This window comes from Spermophilus citellus, assembly GCF_964194105.1.
Source record: "Spermophilus citellus genome assembly, chromosome: 9".
NCBI lineage: Eukaryota > Metazoa > Chordata > Mammalia > Rodentia > Sciuridae > Spermophilus > Spermophilus citellus.
Window position 1 is genome coordinate 22,058,618 of NC_138191.1, and position 21,608 is coordinate 22,080,225.

General features: G+C 40.0%; 2 protein-coding genes and 1 long non-coding RNA gene across 8 annotated transcripts in view; 2 read left to right on the forward strand and 1 right to left on the reverse strand.

The window, feature by feature from the left end:
- Window positions 1-21,608, reverse strand: part of LRIG2 (leucine rich repeats and immunoglobulin like domains 2) — a 157,653-nt gene that overhangs the window by 134,874 nt on the left and 1,171 nt on the right. The gene's annotated exons all lie outside the window — the stretch shown is intronic.
- On the forward strand, window positions 1,504-17,280 carry LOC308655818. 2 transcript variants are annotated; one of them, XR_014023521.1, is made up of 4 exons: window positions 1,504-1,609; window positions 1,840-1,909; window positions 3,963-3,997; window positions 16,679-17,280. It is a non-coding gene; the product is annotated as an uncharacterized lncRNA (long non-coding RNA). The 2 variants fall into 2 exon arrangements; XR_014023522.1 differs by lacking the exons at window positions 1,504-1,609; window positions 1,840-1,909 and adding an exon at window positions 3,678-3,804 and having other exon boundaries at window positions 16,679-17,277.
- SLC16A1 (solute carrier family 16 member 1) overlaps window positions 21,233-21,608 on the forward strand; it is a 34,593-nt gene continuing 34,217 nt past the window's right edge. For 2 of the 5 annotated variants that reach the window (XM_081306103.1, XM_081306101.1), the window contains exon 1: window positions 21,236-21,573. The gene's annotated coding sequence lies outside the window, so the exon portion shown is untranslated. Of the gene's footprint in view, window positions 21,574-21,608 lie in introns of all 5 variants that reach the window. The other 3 variants (XM_081306104.1, XM_081306105.1, XM_081306100.1) reach the window with 3 other exon arrangements.

The following is a 21,608-nucleotide window of genomic DNA, read 5'->3' on the forward strand; positions in this document are numbered from 1 at the left end:
TTCCTCAGTTGAGGTCTCTGGGAAATCCTTGGACCTCCTGTGACAATAGTAAAATGTGAGAAGATAAAAAATTAAAGATGGAATTTATGATTAAAAGAGAAGCTGAATTTAAAGATCTGGAAAATTCTTAGTTTGGTGGAATTGTAAAAGCCTGCTTAAGACAGAATACCAAGTGTTTGGTCCCAACAACCATTTTTTTTTTTTTTTTTTTTGAGCAGAGTACTTTTATTTCAAGGCAGGGTCTCTGTGTGTTCTGTGACTGTCCCCAACAACCATTTGATAAGGAGATTAGTACGGCTAGAATGAGGCCAAATGCTATTCATCAGGACAAAGGAAGAATGACTCTGAGGCATTTCAGAGATTTCTGAGGCTGCCAGTGGCATCACAGGCAGAGTGCTAGGGCCTTGAGGGCAGAATGTGTTCAAAGGAGAGGCCTGGGGACCAAAGGGGGCCTAGAGGCTCCGCCCCCTGCATTCCACTGCAGCACTCCTTGACCATTTGTGGTTCTAGCTGGCCCAGGTATGCTTCATGCTGCCCTTGAGAAAGCTGAGTGATAAACTTTGGCAGTGTCCTTGTTGGGCCAACTCTGTATGTATGCAGGGTCTAAGAGCTGCAGAGGGTGCTGCTTCCACCTAGACATCAAAGGCTGTCAGAGAGCCTTGAGGCTTAGGCAGAGAACTGAGTCAAGGCATGGCAGCCACAGAGAGCCCCCACCAGGGCAATGCCCAGCAGAGCAGTAGGGTCAGGGCCACTGCTGAGAGCCCCTATAAAACAATGTCTAGAGGAGTCACAGGAGACTCAAAAACTGAGACTCAAAAACTATAGAACCATATGATGCAGCACCAGCCGAGAGAGGCACAGCCATCCAACTCTTACTCCTAGGATCTGCAGCATGGGCTGAACCCAGAGAAGTAGTGGAGGTTTGGCTGCCTAAGGCCTGAGGAGCCCAATCTCTGCTCCAGTGTGTCCAGAAAGTGGGACACAGAGTCAAAGAAGGTTGTTATCCAGCCTCAAGATTTAATGTTGTTTAATGTGGGTTTTGGACTTCCTTGGGACCTGTTACCCCTTCTTCTTGACTTACTATTTTTGGGAATGGGAATGTCTATCTTATGCCTATCTTTTGGAAGCATATAACTTGCTTGACTTCATGCTTACAGCTGGAGAAGAATTTGCCTTAGGATTAATCATACCTTGAGCCTCATGTGATTTAGAAGATATTTGGATGAGACTTTGAACTCAGACCTTAAGTTAAGACTTTTGGGATTACTAGGATGGAATGAATATTTCATATGTGAGAAGGACATCAATTTTGGAGGATGACGGATGGAATGCTATGGGTTTGTGCCTCCTCCAAAATTCATGTTGAAACTTAATTCCCACTGCAACAGTATTCCGAGGTGGAGCCTTAAGAGGTGATTAGGCCATGATTCACTAATCATGAATGTATCGGTGCCTTATAAAAGGGCTTGAGAGGGCAAGTTTGTACCTTTGGTCCCTTGTCTCCTCCAGAAGATGCAGCAATAAGGTGCTGTCTTGGAAGCAGAGAGCTGCCCTTACCAGATACCAAAACTTTTGCACCTTGATCATGGACTTCTCAATTTCCAGAACTGTGAGAAATAAATTTATATTATTTGGAAATTACCCAGGCTCAGATATTTTGTCTTAGCAGCACAAATGAATTAAAAAACTCAGTAACCATGATGACTCAGACTATACCTTGAAACTGAACCAAACAGAACATGTAATCTCAGAGGTTGTTGACAGGGAAAAAGGTTAGAGGGAGCACAATAATTTATACTTCCTCAGCTTGAAAAATGAAATATGTTACTTCCTTCACAGGTCATTAGCCAGCTGTAATCACACTAACTGCAAGAAAGGCTGGGTAAAGCAAGGAACAGTGGAATATTTGGTGAGTACTGTCTATGGTAATAGTAGTCCTTGAATTACTTCCTTGAGGGCAAAAATCTGTGTTACTTATTGCTATTTCCATAAATCTAGAAAAAGTGCCTGATGTGGTGCTTGCCAATAATTGTTGAATCAAAAATCAATGAATAGAGGCTGGGATTGTGGCTCAGTGGTAGAGCACTTATCTAGCAAGTGTGAGGCAGTGGGTTCAATACTCAGCACCACATAAAAAATATACATAAATAGGGCTGGGGTTGTGGCTCAATGGTAGAGTGCTCGCCTAGTACAAGTGACGCACTGGGTTTGGTCCTCAGCACCACATAAAAATGAAATAAAGATATTGTGTCCACCTACAACTAAAAAATGAATATTAAAAAATATACATAAATAAAAGGTATTGTACTCATCAATAGCTAAAAAAAATCAATGAATGGTATATAAAGTTGGTTTTCTAGAAGTATTCTGAATAGTTTCTAGATAGAATTAAATACTCAAGTTTGGTTAATGTTTCAACTAGAGTTAACAAAAAGAAAGTATTTTGTTAAGAATTTATTTGAGGGGCTAGGGTTGTGGCTCAGTGGTAGAGCACTTGCATCAAATGTGTGAAGCACTGGTTTTGATTCTCAGCACCACATATAAATAAAAAAAAGTTGTATCAGCAACTAAAGATTAAAAAAAAAGAATTTATCTGAAGCTGGGTGTGGTGGTACATGCCTGTAATCCTAGCAATTTGGGAGGCTGAGGCAGAAGGATTGTTAATTCTAGGCCAGCAACTTATTTGAAGTTGTTGAATTCAAATGTAGTTACGGATTACATGAAATCTTTTTTATGGGAGGCTAGTGATTTTTTAAATTTTACTTTATTTATTCTTTCTTTCTTTCTTTTTTTTTTTTTTTTTTTGAGATAGGATCTAAGTCACTGAGGTTGGCTTTGAACTTGTGATTCTCCTGCCTCAGTCTCCCAAGTAGTTGGGATTACAGGCACACACCACTACACCTAGCCCTTGGTTTTTAATAGGGAATGTAGGCATGAACAATATTGTAATAATTCATATGGCATTGGTTACACAGAAGTAAGTACCAAGTGATATGGAATGACAAACTGCGGGACTATCCTGGTTTGAGCAATAGGAAAGTAGAGTCGAAAAGATCTCTCCCAAATTTAATGTTTCAATTTAAACCAAAAGAATAAGGAGGATTTGGCAATGGAAAAGTGAAAAGAATTCCACAATGAGGGACTCGCACGTTCTTGTAGTTCGACGATGAATACCCACAGGATTACATGCCTAGTTTTATAGCAGGAGAAGTTGTAGAAAAAAAACAACTTATTCAAGGGACACTGTTTAACAAACAACTTAATTAGGACCATAGGTCATATTCTTAACCTTTCAGGACAGAGCACACAATTTTCTCTTAAGGTAGACTTTTCTGACTCAAATAGTAGCTGAGCCAGTTATTTCTGTAGCCCATCAGGAATACCAACCAACCATGAGCTAGACTGATGTAAGAGATACCAATTTACAGCCTGTTTCAGAGCAAGCAGGATGAGAACTAAAGAGCCCTAAATGGCTCTCATGCAGGAAGAGGGTGGGGCATAGTGGTAGAGGGGGAAGATTCTTCGGTGAAAGCCAAGCGCTAAAAGCAGCTGCCTGTGACATTTCCATCAGCAGCCTTTCCTCCCTCCCTCATTGTGTATGAGACACACATCAGATGTTCTGGTTTATGATTTCAGTTTCAGAGCACAAACGCTCTGAGATCCAAGCTCACATACTTCTCATTGTGGCCTGCTCATTAACTGGGTTCTAAAGCCCATCCAAGACTGACAACAATATTGGGACCCCTTTCTCCTACTCCAAAGGAAATGTGGAAACTTGTGGATTGGTTGAGCCTCAGATCTCAGGTGCCTAGTCTCTATCTTTGCTAGAAAGTGATGACGTACAGCCTACCAAATAGATACTGCACAGATGTCAGAATCATTTCAGAACACAAGGTCATGTACAGCTATTGCCTTCCCCCATTGATGTCAACACTAAAGATAATCTGTTCTCTTTCCTTTAGAAGACACAGCAGAAGCTAACCCTTGGAGGTCTGAGGTAAGCACCACTCTCTGTTAGGTGGAGCAGACTAGGGAGGGTCAACTCTTTACTTTTTAGTGTTGTGTTTACTTCCCAAGCAAATAAAAGTAGAAAAATCTATTATTTGTGGAGAAGATAATAAAAGAATGCTCTTAAAAAGCTTTTGCTTCTTTGATTAAAAGCACAGATCCTGATTTGACTGAGATATCAATAAGTGAAAAGACATGGTTACACACCGATGAATCTTTAAAACTTTAAAAGTTCCTAATATTCTGATCATTTAAAATATGTTAAAGATTTCTGTTAAGTGTTGGTATTTGGAAGCTTCCAAAATGCTAGGTCATATTATTTCTTAGATTACTTCCACATATTATCTCATGTGATTATAAAAACTATTGTAAAATTAACATCAACAAATTTTAAGACCAAATTACAATGATGTTAACAACAATCTGTTTTTTTTTTAATATTTTATTTACATTTTAGTTTTCGGCAGACACAACATCTTTGTTTGTATGTGGTGCTGAGGATCGAACCCAGGCCGCGCCCATGCCAGGCAATCGTGCTACCTCTTGAGCCACATCCCCAGCCCCAACAATCTGGCTTTTAAAAAATATTTATTTTTAGTTATAAGTGGGCACAATATCTTTATTTTTTTATTATGTGGTGCTGAGGATCGAACCCAGTGCCTCACACAGGCTAGGCGAGTGCTCTATCACTGAGCCATGGCCCCAGCCCAACAATCTGTTTTAATCTAATTGGTAGCAGTGCCTGAGCACAAGAATGCTTTCTTTATAATTGAACAGCCACATTAAATGAGTTTTGTGTCAGAATTCTTTTTTTTTTTTTTAAATCCTCTATTGGTTCTTTCTTTATTCATTTTTATGTGGTAATGACGATAGAACCCAGTGCCTTACATGTGCTAGGCAAGCACTCTATCACTGAGCTACAACCCCCACCCTCAGAATTCTTTTCTTTTTCATTTTTTATATGTTATTTTTAGATACACACGACAGTATTTTGCCATATTATACATATGTGGAGTATAACTTCCCATTCTTATGGCTGTATATGATGTGGAGTTATACCTGTTGTGCCTTTATATGTGAACATAGGAAAGTTATATCTGATTCATTCTACTGTTTTTCCTATTCCCATCCTCCCTTCCCTTCATTCCCCTTTGTCTAATCAATGAGCTTCTATCCACCCCCCTTATTGTGTTAGCATTTGCATATCAGAGAGAACCAGAATTCTTTTTATAACCAAGTATTAGATCCAATTTTGGATGATTTGAATGATGGGTAGGCTTTGGAAGGAGCATGTTAAAAGTTCATATCATAGTTTCTTAGTCCACATTATTTCTCAAGCCACATAAGTGTATGTCTGAGGTAGTAACTACATTTTTTTTTCATGCATGCTATGCAAGTGCTCTACTACTGAGCTTCATCCCCCATCCCATAACTGTTTAGTTTTATTTTTTGCATTTTTTTGGTATTAGGTATTTGACGCACTGAGCTACATCCCAGCTAGTGTTTTATTCTTTTTGAGACAGGGTCTTGCTGAGCTGCTTAGGTCCTTGCAGAGTTGCTGAGGCTGGCTTTGAACTCATGATTCTCCTGCCTCAGCCTCCCAAGCTGCTGGGATCATAGGCATGTGTCACCATGCCTGGCTATAGGTAGCTTCTTTGTTTTTTAGCTTTTGGCAAATGCTAATTCAAAAACTGGAAGAAAAGCTATGTTCCTATGTTATCTAAATTACTTCTTTTCAGGCTGGGGATGTAGATCAATGGCAGAGTGCTTGAGGCCCAGAGTTCAATCCCGAACACTGCAATAAAAAACAAAACAACAACAAAACAATCAACAAAAGAACTCCCAAAACGTCTTTTTTTAGAGTTGGAACACTGTTGCCAGCTACTACATTATACATAAGTAGGAAGGAAGAAATATGAGCCGAGGATCTTGGGAATTAGAAAATTCAACACTGTTGGATTTTTAAACACTATCTATCTATATGACATTGGATATATCTGAACTTTTTCTTCTGTAAAATAAAGGAGTTGGATTAAATTCTTTCTTTTTTTTTAAATTTTAATATTTATTTTTTCAGTTTTTGGCAGACACAACATCCTTGTTTGTATGTGGTGCTGAGGATCGAACCCAGGTTGCACGCACACCAGGCGAGCACGCACACCAGGCGAGCGCACTACCGCTTGAGCCACATCCCCAGCCCTAAATTGTTTCTAACCCATTCTTTAGTTTGAATATTCTGATTCATCTGACAAGCAAACTCTCCTCTTTTTTTGTCCTTGTTGTATGTAGAACGCTCAATCATTTTCAGCTTAAAAAAAATCACCACAGATGCTTAAAATAAAATAGCTCTCTCCCTCTCTATAGAATGTCTGCCCCTCTCCCCAGGTAGTCATGATACCACTTAAAAATTATTTTAAAACATCCAAATAAAAATACAAAGAAGAAAATAAATGCTATCCTATGGGTATAACTTTACTACCGAGGGACGAACCTCCTTAACATTTGAAGTTATAATCTTTTGTTATTACAGGGTATGTGTGTGTGTGTGTGTGAGTTTCTGGGAATTTAATCCAGGAGTGCTCTACCACTGAGCTGTATCCTTAGTCCTTTTTTTTTTTTTTTTTTTTTAAAGAGAGAGAGAGAGATAATTTTTTAATATTTATTTTTTAGTTTTCAGCAGACACAACATCTTTGTTTGTATGTGGTGCTGAGGATCGAACCCAGGCCTCACGCATGCCAGGCGAGCGCGCTACCGCTTGAGCCACATCCCCAGCCCTCCTTAGTCCTTTTTTTAGTTGGTGATAGTGTCTCACTAAATTGCTGAGGCTGGCCTTGAATTATCGATCCTCAGGCCTCAGCCTCTCAAATTATTGGGATTACAGGCCTGTGCCACCACACCAGGCATATTAGCATTTAAAAAAAAAAGTTTAAAATGGTTCATTAGAATTGTATGTAATAGCAGAATTTGTTGTTGGATCAAACCCAGGGTTTCCCACATAGTAGGCAGGTGCTCTACCACTGAGCTACATCCTAGGCTCCTAATATTACTTTTTTTTTTTAATACCTGGGATTGAACCCAGGGGTGCTTAATCACTGAGCCACATTTTCAGCCCTTTCAATTTTTTATTTTGAGACAGGGTCTCATTAAATAGCCTTGGGCCTTGCTAAATTGCTCAGATTGGCTTTGAATGTATGGGACAGCCTCAATCTCCTGAGCTGCTGGGAATCCAAGTGTGCACCACTACATCTATCTCTCATATTATATCTGTGGTCATAATTTTATGCATATTTTCTTTAAAAAACAAAATTGTTGACTGGGCATGGTGGCACACACCTATAATCCCAGCAATTTGGGAGGCTCAGGCAAGAGGATTATGAGTTTGAAGCCAGCTGGGCAATTTAGCAAGACGCTATCTCAAAATGAAAAAAGATTGGGGATATGGGGATATAGTTCAGTGGTAGAGTGCCCTGGTTCAGGATGGTGCCACAAAAAAAAAAAAAAAGTCATCACTTCGCATTTAGTGTTTTATTTATTTATTTATTTTTTTAATATTTATTTTTTGGTTCTCTGCGGACACAACATCTTTGTTGGTATGTGGTGCTGAGGATCGAACCCGGGCCACACGCACTCCAGGCGAGTGTGCTACCAGTTGAGCGTGCTACCAGTTGAGCCACATCCCCAGCCCGCATTTAGTGTTTTAAAACCTGAATTACTTACAACACATCATAAACATTTTCTTTATACTCTTTTAAAGCATGATTACTTTTTTTTTTTTTTTGGTACCAAGGAGAATTAACCTAAAGACACTTTACCATTGAGTTACATCCCCAGTCCTTTTTCTAAAAATATCTTGATTTTATTTATTTATTTTTATGTGGTGCTGAGGATTGAATCCAGTGCCTCATGCATGAGAGGCAAGCACTCTACCACTGAGCTACAACCCCAGCACCCCCAGTCCTTTTTATTTTTATTTTGAAATAGGGTCTAAATTGCATAGGTCCTCCCTAAATTTAGAAGGTTGACTTTGAACTTGATATCCTTCTGATTTAGCCATTTAGTCTCCTGAGTAGCTGGGATTATAGGTGTGTACCACCTTGCTGGGATATTTTGGTTTTCAAATGCAAAACCTATCAGTTTTAAGGGTCTATTCTGTGCACTTTCCCCATCGATATTTAGGTAAAAACTGAATTGGGGAACTGATTGCAATATAGATTCTCAGGAGTTTCTCAGAAAAACAAATAAAAACAACCAGATAAGTGGTTTTACATTGAGCAACTCTATGTAAAGTGTTACAACAGTGTCTGGCACAGAGGACATGCCTTATTAACTGCTATTTATCATCATCATTATTATCCTGACACCTACCACTTTGAAATAATCAACAAGTTATTTATTAGTCATATGCATATATCTATACAAATCAGGTTGTAAGAAATTTAGTGATGCTTTAAGATGTGTGTGTGTGTGTGTGTATGTGTATGTGTATTTTTTTTTTTTTTTTTTTTTGTATAAGGTATTGGACCCAGCGGTACTTTATCACTGAGCCATATCCCCAGCCCCTTTCTTTCTTTTTTAAAAAATATTTATTTTTTAGAAGTAGTTTCCCACAATACCTTTATTTTGTATATTTATTTTTATGTGGTACTGAAGATCGAACCCAGGGCCTCACATGTGCTAGACAAGAGCTCTACCTCTGAGCCACAATCCCAGCCCTCCCTTTCTTTCTTTTTTTTTTTTTTTGAAACAAAAATCTTTTTAAGTTGCTAAGGGTCTCACTAAATTGCTGAGGCTGGCCTCAAACTTGTGATCCTCCTGCCTCAGCCTCCGAAGTCTCTAGGATTACAGGTGTGCACCAAGGCACAATGATACATTTTGATGAAGAAAAAATAGAAAATCAAAATTTTACAGAAAAAAAAATTCAGTTTCCTATCATAATGTCCTTTGTCAGTTCAACCAGAGCCCTGCATCAAAGGTTGAGAAAAGTTCATAGCACATTGTTTTCCAAATAAATTAAAAACAGAAACCACTAATATGTAAGATAGCAAATGAAATTAATTACACAGTAATATAATGTATTGCTTTTCAACAATTCTGGTGTCTCATTAACTGGACCAAACTCCACATTTTTGTTTTGGTTTGTTTGAGAAAAAGGAAAAAGAAGTTTCACTGCTTTGCTAGCAAAGGAGAAACACAGGACTCTTGTCCCAGGGGCTATGTCCACAGGTATTTTGAATGTAAGAATCAAGGTTCGAGGGGAAATCAGACATTTGAATGAGAGCCTATCCTATGGAGGAACCAATCTCCTTTATAAATTTTTTTCCCCACCAAAGAGGATAGAATGCCAATAGGGAGAGGCCAGGAGAAAGACTGAAAAACTAGCTGCTTAGAGACTAGCTTCATGGGAATGTCTTTAGCTCAGCCTTTACCTATGAGTGCTTCCATCCCTGAATGCCTTTGTTTTGGTATATCTTCTAATCTACAAAACAAAGGGAGTAAAAGGAATTAAACTACAATTGTACAGGATATTCAATAAGTGGAAAATAGTCTTTGGCTGAATTAAAATTGTCTTGCAATCACTTTGAAAAGGAGTGAGTAAAAATCTTGAAAAGAAAACAAACTCCTAGTAGAGATTATCTCAGAAAGGTTAGTGTCCCTAATTGGCAGGAAGTCATACCAAGCATTAACACAAAATTTAAATTTCCTGCCAAGGGACTGGGGTTGTAGCTCAGTGGTGTATGTGTGAGGCACTGGGTTGAATCCTCAGCCCCACATAAAAACAAATAAATAAAAATGAAGGTATTGTGTCCATATACAACTAAAAATAAATTTTTAAAAATTCCTGCCTAATATAGACAGAAAATCCATTTTGTGGACATTAAGCCTTTTTCTTTCTTTTTTAACAAGTGAAAAGAATACATGAAATTTATTTCATCCCTAGGGTATGGCTGTAGTAGACTTTAATACTACCTTAAAATACATAATTTTCTCCCTCACCCCAACTTTCTCTTCGATGAAGAAAAAAGGAGAAATTTGCTTTGCTAATCTGAGGAAAAGTTTTTCATATAAAGAATGCACAAGATCACAGAATGTTTATATGATTATCTTATACTCAATGTGTAATTTCTAAATTCTGTGGCTTTTGCTTTTTATTTTTTTGGTACTGGGGATTGAACCCAGGGGTGCTTAACCACTGAGCCAAATGAAGACCTTTCTATACTTTATTTTGAGACAGGGTCTTGCTAAGCTGCTTAGGGCCTCAGTAAATTTCTGAGGTTGGCCTTGAACTTGCAATCTTCCTGCCTTACCCCTAGGAATTCCTAGGATTACAGGTGTGCACCACCATGCCCAACTTGGCTTCTTAATAGTAGACAATATATTAGGAATTTGGAATAACTGAATTTTAAAGTACAAAGATCGCATAGATTTTTGCTTGAAGTCCTTATTACTTAAGCAAATTCACTAACAGCCTTGAGGAATGCTTCCATGGATTGATGAGGTTTATAAATATGTAATGTTAAAAAAAAATAAAGAAAGAGATGTACATCTAGAGGAGATAGTTCAAAACACCAAATTTAATTTGCAAGCCCATGCTTTTTTCCAAGTAATCATGAGCCCTGGGAAGGAATTAGGAAATGAAACATATTATAAATAATTTGGATTTGGAGGTGGCTTCCCTAAGCAATTTATTAGAGTAAAATAACTGTCAAAAGAAACTCGTTGGCAAATATAATAACTATGAAACCTTATTAATTCACATTAATTAGTAAGAAAGTTAAATGGGAGCTAAGAGATTGGAATTCTATAACAGAATTCTATAACAGATCCTTTGAATCTCCCCCCTCCCCCCATCAAACTAAGGATCTCACACACACTAGTCAAGTCCTCAAGCTCAGAGCTCCACACATCCCAGTCTTGGGAAAAAAATGCCTTCTAGGAAGAAGAATCAGCATGTACAAGGCTGAGGGCTCAGGGTTGGAAATATGAAATACTCTTGCATTTTCCTGATTAGCATCCTCTTCATTCCCATCTTATACTCTCTGGACTCTGAACAAATTAATAAAAATAGCTTAGCATTTGAGAACACAAGCTGAGTTAAGTATGCTTAAGTTTCAATCTCAGCTTTATAGTATTTATGAGTAAAAAATTACTCAATTTATGATTAAACATAAGATTAGTGACCTACCTGTAAGCTTTGGGAGAGGGAATGGGATTGCCACAGGATCTTGGTAGAAAGCCTTCAACATTATGGTTGCAGTGACTGAGAGTTCCCTCAGTAACTAAGTCCATGCCTCTCATTCCACTGGATTCTCTTAAGTGATCCTGGTAGTCATTACAGCCTGATTCATGTACTCCTATGTTATGGTGAAAGCGCATTTGGGCAGTTAAGGCCTATGGTCTCACCTGGGCTGATCAAACAAGTGACTAGTGAAACAGAGAGGTTCTGCATGATAGAGTTAGAAGGCTCCCAGATTGACTAATCTTTTAATTGAAAATAGGAGTAAAAACCTATTATCCAGCCTGCCTGGGCCTGATGGAGCATGAGATGAAGGCCAAACCTAGTCCTCTATTTGGGTTGCCCATCTGTAATTTACGGTTTTATGCCTCCCATTGGCCTCTTGAATGGCATGTAATTTCTCCAGATTCTAGTTCCTGCTGTGGCTAGTTTACATGAGACAAAAGTAATGAAATCTATGTACATGAAGGATTTAGGGGGTGATGAAAACAGTCACTCTAGGAGAATGTAGTCTGAGCTTGGTGGCTATACTTTTGGCTTTGGGATAACTCAGTAGACCGGCTATCCTGGGGGTAAGTAACAAAGGGTATTCCATTAGGACAAGATTTCCCAGTTTCTTTCTTGCTATTAAATTAGATGTGGTAAGACAGTGGGAGGTATGTGTACATCAATCTGTAAGACTTTAAAAATTCCTCAGCCTGAGACTATGACTTCTAATACACTGGAGAAAAAAGAACTTGCCCATTTGGCTGTGGAGTCTGGGGCTGAAGATTGTAAGTGGGCTCAGAGTGGTAAAAATGCCCGTAATCCCCACGACTCTAAGGAGGCTGAAGCAGGAGGATGGCTAGTTGGGGGCCAACCTGGGCAACTTAAATAAAAAATAAAAAGGGTAGCTCAATGGTAGAACACTTGCCTAACGAGTGCAAGACCCTGTGTTCAATTCCTAGTACTGAAGAAAAAAGAGAAAGATAAAGTTGGCCAGTTCAGTCACTGTGGCCATGATGACCACAATGAACTCATGGATCTAGGATCGGGAAAAATTATGAATGAAGCTGCAAGGAAATTGTCCTTAAACTTGAACCCTAATTTGTGAAAGGTGACAACGGCAGGCAAGTCTCCACATAGGGACAGGACTGCTAACTCTATGAGTATGACCCTGGTTCTGAGATTAACTTTTCCTTAGAGACCTTTCATAAATCATCATGGGCACCATGAGAACTTGGGGAAGCATCTGTTCTTTTTCCCTCTTCTCAGTACTGGGGACTTCCCAGCACCCAGGGCTGCTCTACCACAGAGTTCCATCCCTAACTCTTTTTTAAAAATTATGAGACAGGATCTCACTAAATATCCTAGGCTGGCCTTGTACTTGCCATCCTTCTGCCTCAGGCTCCGGGGTAGCTGGTATTATAGGCATGAGCCACCATGCCTGGCTCTGCCTAGTTCATAAAGACTGGCAGCAACCTCACAGGAACAGACTTCCCACCTACCTACCTGTTCATTCCTCATTTCTAACCCTCACACAATTTCTTATTATTGTTAGTTCTTCTTTTACATTAATTAAAAACAAAGTGTTAGTTTTATGGATTTTAGTTTCTTTTCAATCACTGAATAATGCATTATATAGACATGTCAAGCAAACTTGGACTATAGATTGTGCTGTATGGGGAAGTGTTTCATGCAGAACTTCTCAGCCTTTGAATGTGGATGTCTACAAGGGTATGGATTCTCCTCACACTGCTTACCATTCCTTATTATATTATACTGGGCTCATTAATTTTTTCCTAGTCCTTGAAGGTTTTTCAGTTTGAATCTTGGTTTAGATTAAGTTCAGGAATAAGTAGAGTGATACTCAGATGAAAAGACTTACAAAACATGAATGTTTACCTTCATTCTTAGTTCTCCAGGAATAGATTACTAATTGTGGTAGGGACCATTTCCCTGTATGGATGAGGAGGGTCCTCAACAGTACTTAACTTCTCTAAATACACACCTTTTTTAGGTGAGCCACCTTCCAACTGTTCCACATTCCAAGTTTTTCCGTGTGAGCATTCTCTTCTTTGAGCAATAATGAGAACATCTACCTTATTTAGGGAAACTGTTATAACGTATCCACAGTGGTATGTCTTTATTAAATGACCCCCCCACAAAAAAACCCTATTTTAGAGTACAACAGGCATAACATCTGAATTCAACACTTGTTCAAAAGGTAGGGCAGGGAAGTCTTTATTTATATACAGCTCAGAGTAGGTTTGATAACCCCTGGACTTGTAATGTGTAGTGCAGGGCCTCCCGGCAGATTTGGGACTCTTAGAAGTAATCTCAAATTGAGTTCTATGCTTTATGCTGAGTGACCTGAAATAAAGGTGTTGAAAAAAAACATGTCCTAATATCCTTACCCACAACTTAGTTGCCTAGAGACACATAACTGCTCCAAATTCAGATATGTATTGGTCAGTTTCCCATAGTGCACCTTCTGATTTCAAAGGCAGCTTTCATAATCATTGCTTAGTTCATTTTCTTTTCTTTCTTTCTTTTTTTTTGTCCTAGGGGTTGAACCCAGGGGTACTTTACTATTGGGCTATATTCCCAGCCCTTTTTATTTCCAATGTTAAGACAGGGTCTCACTAAGTGGCTTAGTGTCTTGTGAAGTTGCTGAGGCTGACTTTGAACTTGCACTCTTCCTGACTCAGCTTTTGGAGTCATTGGGATGATAGGCATGAGCCACCACACCTGGAAAGTTTGTTTAGCTCTACCAAGGGTCTTTTTTTTTTAAAGAGAGAGTGAGAGAGGAGAGAGAGAGAGAGAATTTTTAATATTTATTTTTTAGTTCTCGGCGGACACAACACCTTTGTTGGTATGTGGTGCTGAGGATCGAACCCGGGTGGCACGCATGCCAGGCGAGCGCGCTACCGCTTGAGCCTCATCCCCAGCCCTCTACCAAGGGTCTTTCTAAGTCAAGAGGGCCTCAAACTCTTTGCATTTGTCTCCTATGGTTTTAGTAGTTGCAAATGACAATTCTATTCATTTATTTTTGGTGAAAAATAAATGATGACTGTTTCTTTTTCTTTTTTTTTAAATACTGGGGATTGAACCCAGGAGTACTTAACCACTGAACCACATCCCCAGCCACACTCCCCCAGCTTTTTTCCACAGATAAATGACTTTTAATTACTTGTTCCAAACTGAGTGAAGAGTTATACAGATCAGCTAAACAGAAAGGCTATGGCCTGTAGGTAACAATCCTGGTTGTTTGTTGAGTGCTACCTGCACTGAGCACATTCAGGTTTTCAATATTTTGAGTTTACAATAACAGTAGATACATCTCTGCTGCTGCATTATAAAGTTGCTTTATAACTGATGGGAAGGAAAGATAGGAAACCTAGCACCTGTGAGGCTCTGGATTCCATCCCCCCCCCCCCCCATTTTCCACATCCAAACTGAGGAGAAATACAATTTGGCTATTTTGGCCTTTTGTGTTTGGGAGCTTGTGGTTTCAGAGATCTCAGCACACAGCCAGCCAGCTCCATTCCTTGGGGCTCAAGGTGAGGAACCCGGCCCCTTTAAAAATATTTTTTATTTAGAAACAGGACTCACTAAGTTGCTTCAGGCCTCAATAAGTTGCTGATTCTGGCTTTGAACTCATGAGATTCTCCTGCCTCTGCCTCTTGAGCTGCTGGGATTACAGACATGCAGCACCATGATGATTCTTTTTTTGTAGGGGGTGTATCATAGATTGAACTCAGGAGCACTCAACCACTGAGACATACCCCAGCCCTATTTTGTATTTTATTTAGAGACAGGGTCTCACTGAGTTGCTTGGCACCTCGCTTTTGCTGAGGCTGGCTTTGAACTTGCAATCCTCCTGCCTCAGCCCCCTGAGCTGCAGGGATTTCAGGTTTGCACCACCATGCCCGGCTATGATGACTATTTCTTACTATATGATCTTTGGAAGATACTTAATTTCTCTGTATTTGTTTATAAAATGGGATTATAGCAGTATCTAGTTTACAGCATCTTTGTGAGGAGTTAATGAGTCAATACATACCAAGTACTTAGAATAAAGCCTGGCATGCAGGCATATGTGTGTATGTCTGTATGTATGCATGTGTAGATTAGATATACATAATTGAACCCAGGGGTACCTTGCCTCTGAGTACATCCCCATTCCTTTTTTTTTTTAGATATACATAACAGTAGAGTATGTTTTGATGTATTATACATACATGGCCCATTTCCTTTTTATTTTTTAAGAAAGGATCTTGCTAACCTGCTGAGGGTCTAAGTTATTGAGGCTGACCTTGAACTTGCAATCCTTCTGCCTCAGATTCCTGAATCATGGGGATTACAGGTGTGTGCCACTGCATCCAACTAATGCTGGCAAATATTAAGTATTCCATAAATCTTAGCTGTCATCAAATTATTGTTTTTATTAATCTGCACTCATTACATCTGCCTAAAAATACTTTACTATAGGCAGGAAGGAAGAGAAGGACGAAGGGAGGAAGGAAAAAAGATGCTCAAGGTTAGGACTTCATTAGTCAGAGTAAAGGAAGGAAAAGGTTTAGTAAATAGGTAGGAACACGTATAGAAGGAATGCTTGCAAGGGAAGATCCTAAACAGTGGCGTAGGTAACCAAAAGCATAGGCCAACTCTGCCTTGTGCTGCCTGAGACAAGGAGTGGGAGAAAAGCCATATGAAATCACAGAACAGAGTGACGTGATGGGAACTGAAATGCAATAAAGAGAGGATTGGGTGATCTGGGTGAAAACAAACTGAATTAGAGGATAAATAGGTCAAAAAGGAATATTCTCTTGGGCTGGGGTTGTGGCTCGGCCCTGGGTTTGATCCGTAGTACCACATAAAGATAAATAAAATGTATTGTGTTTAACCACAACTAAAAAATATTAAAAACAAAATTTAAAAAAGAAATATTCCCAAGTACTTGTTTTCTATATAGAATGTCTTGCTGCCCTTAAAGTCTTAATCATTACACTTTATTATAATTTTTTAAAATTTTGTTCTTAAATCTAAATTAATTTTAGAAAATTATAAGGAAACAATGTAAATGTCCCATACTATCAATATTTTAAAATATAGGCTATATCTCAGAGGTATAGGATTTTTCTAGCATGTGTGAGGCCCTGAGCACCATACATACACACACACACACACACACACACACACACACACACTAGAAAATAGTATTATAAATCCCTGAAAAACTTGCTTATATGTATGTGTATAAAAAAAAAATCCTCAAAGATCTAAAGAAGCAGGAAAACAAATCCCTGGCCACCAAAATTACCAAACACACACAAAAAAAACAGTGGTCAGAAATAATAATTTTGGACTAATTTGTAAGGGTGAAAAAAATTTTCTTGTAAGCAATTTGTTTTCTATCAAACTGTTTTAACCAAGTTATCTCATGTTAGCAGGAAGCCAGAGAAGTAACTGATTAGGATGCCGAACTGGTGGAGGCTAGAGATAAGTGAAGTATCAAAAAAGGAGTAAGAAGAGCTGAGGAGAAATGGGGAGAGGTCAGAGAGGCTTGGAGCACATCTTACCAACCCTGAGTTATTCTTCAAAAAATGGCAAATTCTTCACAGATCCAGACTTAGACCTTGGCAAATAGCAGGACTACACTTGAAATCTAACAGGAAATTAAATGAAGATGCTCTGAACGAGTGGGTTCACAACTTTAAAGAATGTTTTTGGGACTGGCATTCTCTCATTTTTTTCTAGGTGTCTTGCAATAGCATACATGGTTCAAAACCAAATTAGATGTTGCCTATTAAATCGTTACAAATTATAACGTGGTATTCTTTTATTATTTATTTGTTTGTTTGTTTATAGTTATAAATGGACACAATGCCTTTATTTTGTTTATTTTTATGTGGTGCTGAGGATCAAACTCAGTGCCTCCCTCACACTAGGCAAGTGCTCTGCCACTGACCTACAGACCTAGCCCTGATGGGGTGTTCTTAATTGATTAAATATTGTATCAAAAAGAATCCTTTCCTGTACTGTTTTTCTTTTTTTTTTTCTTTTTGTTTTGGACTGGGGATTGAACCCAGGGGTACTTAACCACTGAGCCACATCCCCCAACCTTTTATTATATTATTTATTTATTAAAAAATTTTTTTTTAGTTGTAGATGGACACTATACCTTTATTTTCTTTATTCATTTTTAACGTGGTGCTGAGGATCAAAACCAGTGGCTCACACGTTAGGCAACCGCTCTACCATTGAGCTACAACCCCAGTCTCTGTATTTTTTATTTTGAGACAAATATAAAATATAAAAATATTTATAAAAATGTAAAATATAACAATATATTTTATTTGCTGAGTTACTTAGGGCCTTGCTAAACTGCTGAGGCTGGCTTTGCACTCAATATCCTCTTGCCTCAACCTCCTAAGCCTCTGGGACTACAGGCATGCGCCACAACGTGGGCCTGGCTCCTGTATTATTTTTTTATTAGTGAAATGGGACTAGCAATCTTCTCCTTCCTATATCACAAGGGATAGAATCGAGGGTATGCAAATTAAGTAGTTCCTGATTTCCAGAGAAAACACAATGTAGTTTTATTTTTCCTTTCCAGATGAAGCAACTAAGCAACTTACTTAGCTTGAAGAACACCTATATTGATAGTTTTCACGTGTTCTTGCTATTTGCATTTCTCACACAGGCAATAATTTTTTAAGTTATATAACTCCTATTTTGAAATCTTTTCATTTTGCTCACTTAATAAATTTACAAACTCACCCAGTCTATCAACCTTAAGACAGACCTGTCCTGGGAATTTTGCTATAAACCTAGAAGTCACTAGAAAGCACCATGCCTTCTGTTTTTAATGGGCATTTTTCTTCAATTGTTTACTTTAACATCTTCTCTGGATTCGATGCAATGATTTCCATGGTGTAATGTGTTGGTCTTTTGGGTGGTTTTGAAAATTGAGAGTTTAACCCAGGGGCCACTACTGAGCTACATACCAGGTTCTTTGTATTTTTGAGACAGGGTCTCACTAAGTTGCTCAGGGTTGGCCTTGAATTTGCGATCCTCCTGTCTCAACCTTCCAAACTGCTGGGATTACAGGTGTGCAACACTAGGCCCTGCTAACGTAATGCTTTTATCTTAAATACTGTACTTGGTACACTAAGAAAAACCTGGAGCTTCGAAATCTATTTGGTTCTTCTGATCATGCTATTCATTAGATGGCAAGCTTTAGAAAGGTCTTTTAGACCTTTATTAGACGTTAATTTCCATTTCTATAAAATGGCAGTAGAGGTGGGAGATGATCTTTTTTTTTTTAAATATTTATTTTTTGGTTAGACACGATACCTTTATTTTGTTTATTTAATTTTATGTGGTGCTGAGGGTCAAACCCAGGGCCTCGCGCATGCTAGGCGAGCGCTCTACCGCTGAGCCACAACCTCAGCCTAGGAGATAATCTTTATCCTCTTCACAGACTTAAATTTCTGATCCTACACTTCCTAGTTTATTTCTTCAATGTCTCATGGCTTAACTCAGGAAGAAAATCTTCCTGAAGAGCAAGGATTTTACCTACATTATTTTATCATTTTTGCTAACTTGTGCCACCCATTTACTACTTTTCAGTTCCCTTTTATGCACTTTATAATATTAATACATAAACAATATTAATTCATAAACTATAATAATGTTAATTCATAAATACTTGTAGAACACTTTCCAAGGATTACCAATCACTTTTGCAAATACTATCTCATTATCATAACAGTTCAGGCTCATAGGTATTACCTCTTCAGTTTACTTTGGGGAATGAAGCGTAGAGGAGCCCAGTGAATTAATTGTATAGATAGTAGTTATGGAATCAGGTCTTCTGGTTCCAAAGTCTACACTCTTTTCACAACACCAAGTCTAGAAGATCCAGGTTTTGTAGGGTGTGAGGTGTCAACAATTTTTGTGGTTATTTCAAAAGCAGGAATATAAATTTATAGTATAAAACAGTATGATTCTGTGAGCCCATTGTTAGGGCCCTTCTCAGAGCCTTGGAAAAAGTTTATTCAAGTGAGGGCCTTTAGGGTTAATCTCTAGGATTAAGTTAAATGGAAATCTGCTTTTTTTTTTTTTTTGCAATGCAGGAGATGGGAACCCAGGGCCTCACTTGCTAGGCAAGCATCTCACCAGATTTTTAAGATGAAAAGAAAAAAGAAGGGCTGGAAATGTAGCTGAGGGGTAGGGTACTTGTCTAGCATGCTTTCATTTGATTCCCAGCACCACTGAAAATAAATAAAAAGGTTGAAATAAATATTAATTTTATCATCATAAAACCTTTTGAGGTAGGAATTATTCTTGTTGTACGGAGTGGAAAATGAGTGGCAGAAAGATAAAATGACTTGCCTAAGGGTACAGAGCTGGGAACCCGCAAGTATCAAAGCTGGAACTCAAAAGGAGATCTGGCTCTCAGGTCCTTGCTGTGCATCTACCACACTATGCTGCTCTGTAAACCTTTTACATTTCCTGGGAATAATTTTATCACTTCTCATTATATTCCATAGTGGGAATAAATTCACAGTTGAATCAGTCTCCTGTTGTGTCTACCTAACCATCTGAATGCTTGCTGCCACCCTAACAATCTTAAAACACTGCTGTTCTAGCCAGGTTTCCCAATGACCTGAAGTGCCTTATCTTCTCTGCATTTATCAAATGTAAAAAGCAAAATAGCTCACAATCAGTACTTGGCATGGATTCCATACGGTCTTCTAGTAACATGTTGAAGTCTTAGCGAAAACTTTTCTGCCGTAGGAAGAGGCAAGAGTGGGTGAAAAAAAAGCAAAGGGGACCTCATCAACCAATCTCTACTTCTGTCTCAGGTTCTTCGTTTGCAAAACAAAAACTGTAATACTTACCTCAAAGGGTCTTGAAAATTGAGTGGGGGTGGGGAGAAGAGGGAGGAAAACAAGAGAGGATGGGCAGGGTTCTGCTATGAAGCAAGTGCTAAACAAAAGTCGGTTGATTTGTGTCCCAAAACTTGAAAACCCTCTCCAGGCAGAGACCTCTTCTCATACTTTTTTGGTATTTTCCAAGGGTCCTAGAAATCTAGGCACTTGTTACTTTACTTGATCACTTCAATGGACACACTCTGATGTCTGGACTTGGTCAAGAATCTAAAATGGCACTTATAACAAAACTAAGGTCTGTCGTCTGACTCCAAATTCTGGATACTTCCTAGCTCTGTGACTTCCGGAAAGTTACTTAACCTCTCTGAGTTTCAGGTCCCTTATTTATAAAATGTAGCTGCACCTACCCCATAGGGTTGCGAGGATTACTCAAATAATTCAGGTGAATTGCTTAACAGATAATCTGCCCCTCAATACGGTGAGCTGTAATTCTATCCAGTCCCAAACATCATGTTCATAAAAATGTGCTCCTCTCCGCTTCCGAGGGACACGCCCTATCCCACTGGCCAGTCTCCCCACCCTCTGACCGCTCTCTTAACCGACTGGTGACACCCACCGTTCATCAAATGCCACAGCCCGGGCAACGTGGTCAGGGAGATTCCTAAATTCTCTCACTGAAACTTCCTACGAGCCTAGGAAGTCGGTTCTCTGTTGCCATTTGAGAGAGGAAACAGGCCCAGGGAGGCTGACTTCCCCGAGGTCACCGCACTCAAGTGCCAGGCCCGCAGGGAGCCAGGCGCACGCGGTCCACAGCCCGGGCATCTTCCCGGGTCCGAGCTGCAGCGCGTCCATTCAAACGCTGCCCAGTCCTCCTCTTCCCGTCCCCATCGCGCGCCCACCGCCCCTCACGCTCAGGGTCGGGCCCCCAGGAGGCTTTCCCCCTCTTCTCAGGCAGAAATCGACACAGAGAGGCCGGGCTGGGATCCCGGACCTGCGGAGGTGCGCGCCGCCCCTCAAGTCGCGGAAGGAGCGCGGCAGCCGGCGCCGCGCCTCAGAGCGGGGGCGCAGCGCCCGGGTCTGGCCGGGCCGCGAGTCACGTGGCGGGGAGGGGGCGCCGGCGCGCGAGCGGGCGGGCGGGCACGCGCGGCCGTGAGCGTTGGAGGCGCGAGTTACAGTTCGGAGTATGTATGGCGGGGAGGGGGCGGCGGCCGCGCAGGCCGACTCCGCCCCCTGTGCGCATGCTCCGGCCCCCGCGGGTTATAAGGCAGCAGCGCCAACCCGGCCAGACAAAGTGGCGAGCTGCGACGTGACTAGCCTGCCGCGTGGGTGCTAGGGCGAGAGAACCGGGCGGCGGGAGAGCGACGCGAGCCGGACCTGGGGCCCGGAGGAACTCCAGCTCGAGCCGCCGCGTCACGCACAACTCGGCGCCGCGAGCCCGGCACATAACGGTTAGTTAGGTCACAGCGAGCGGCGCTCGGCGCGT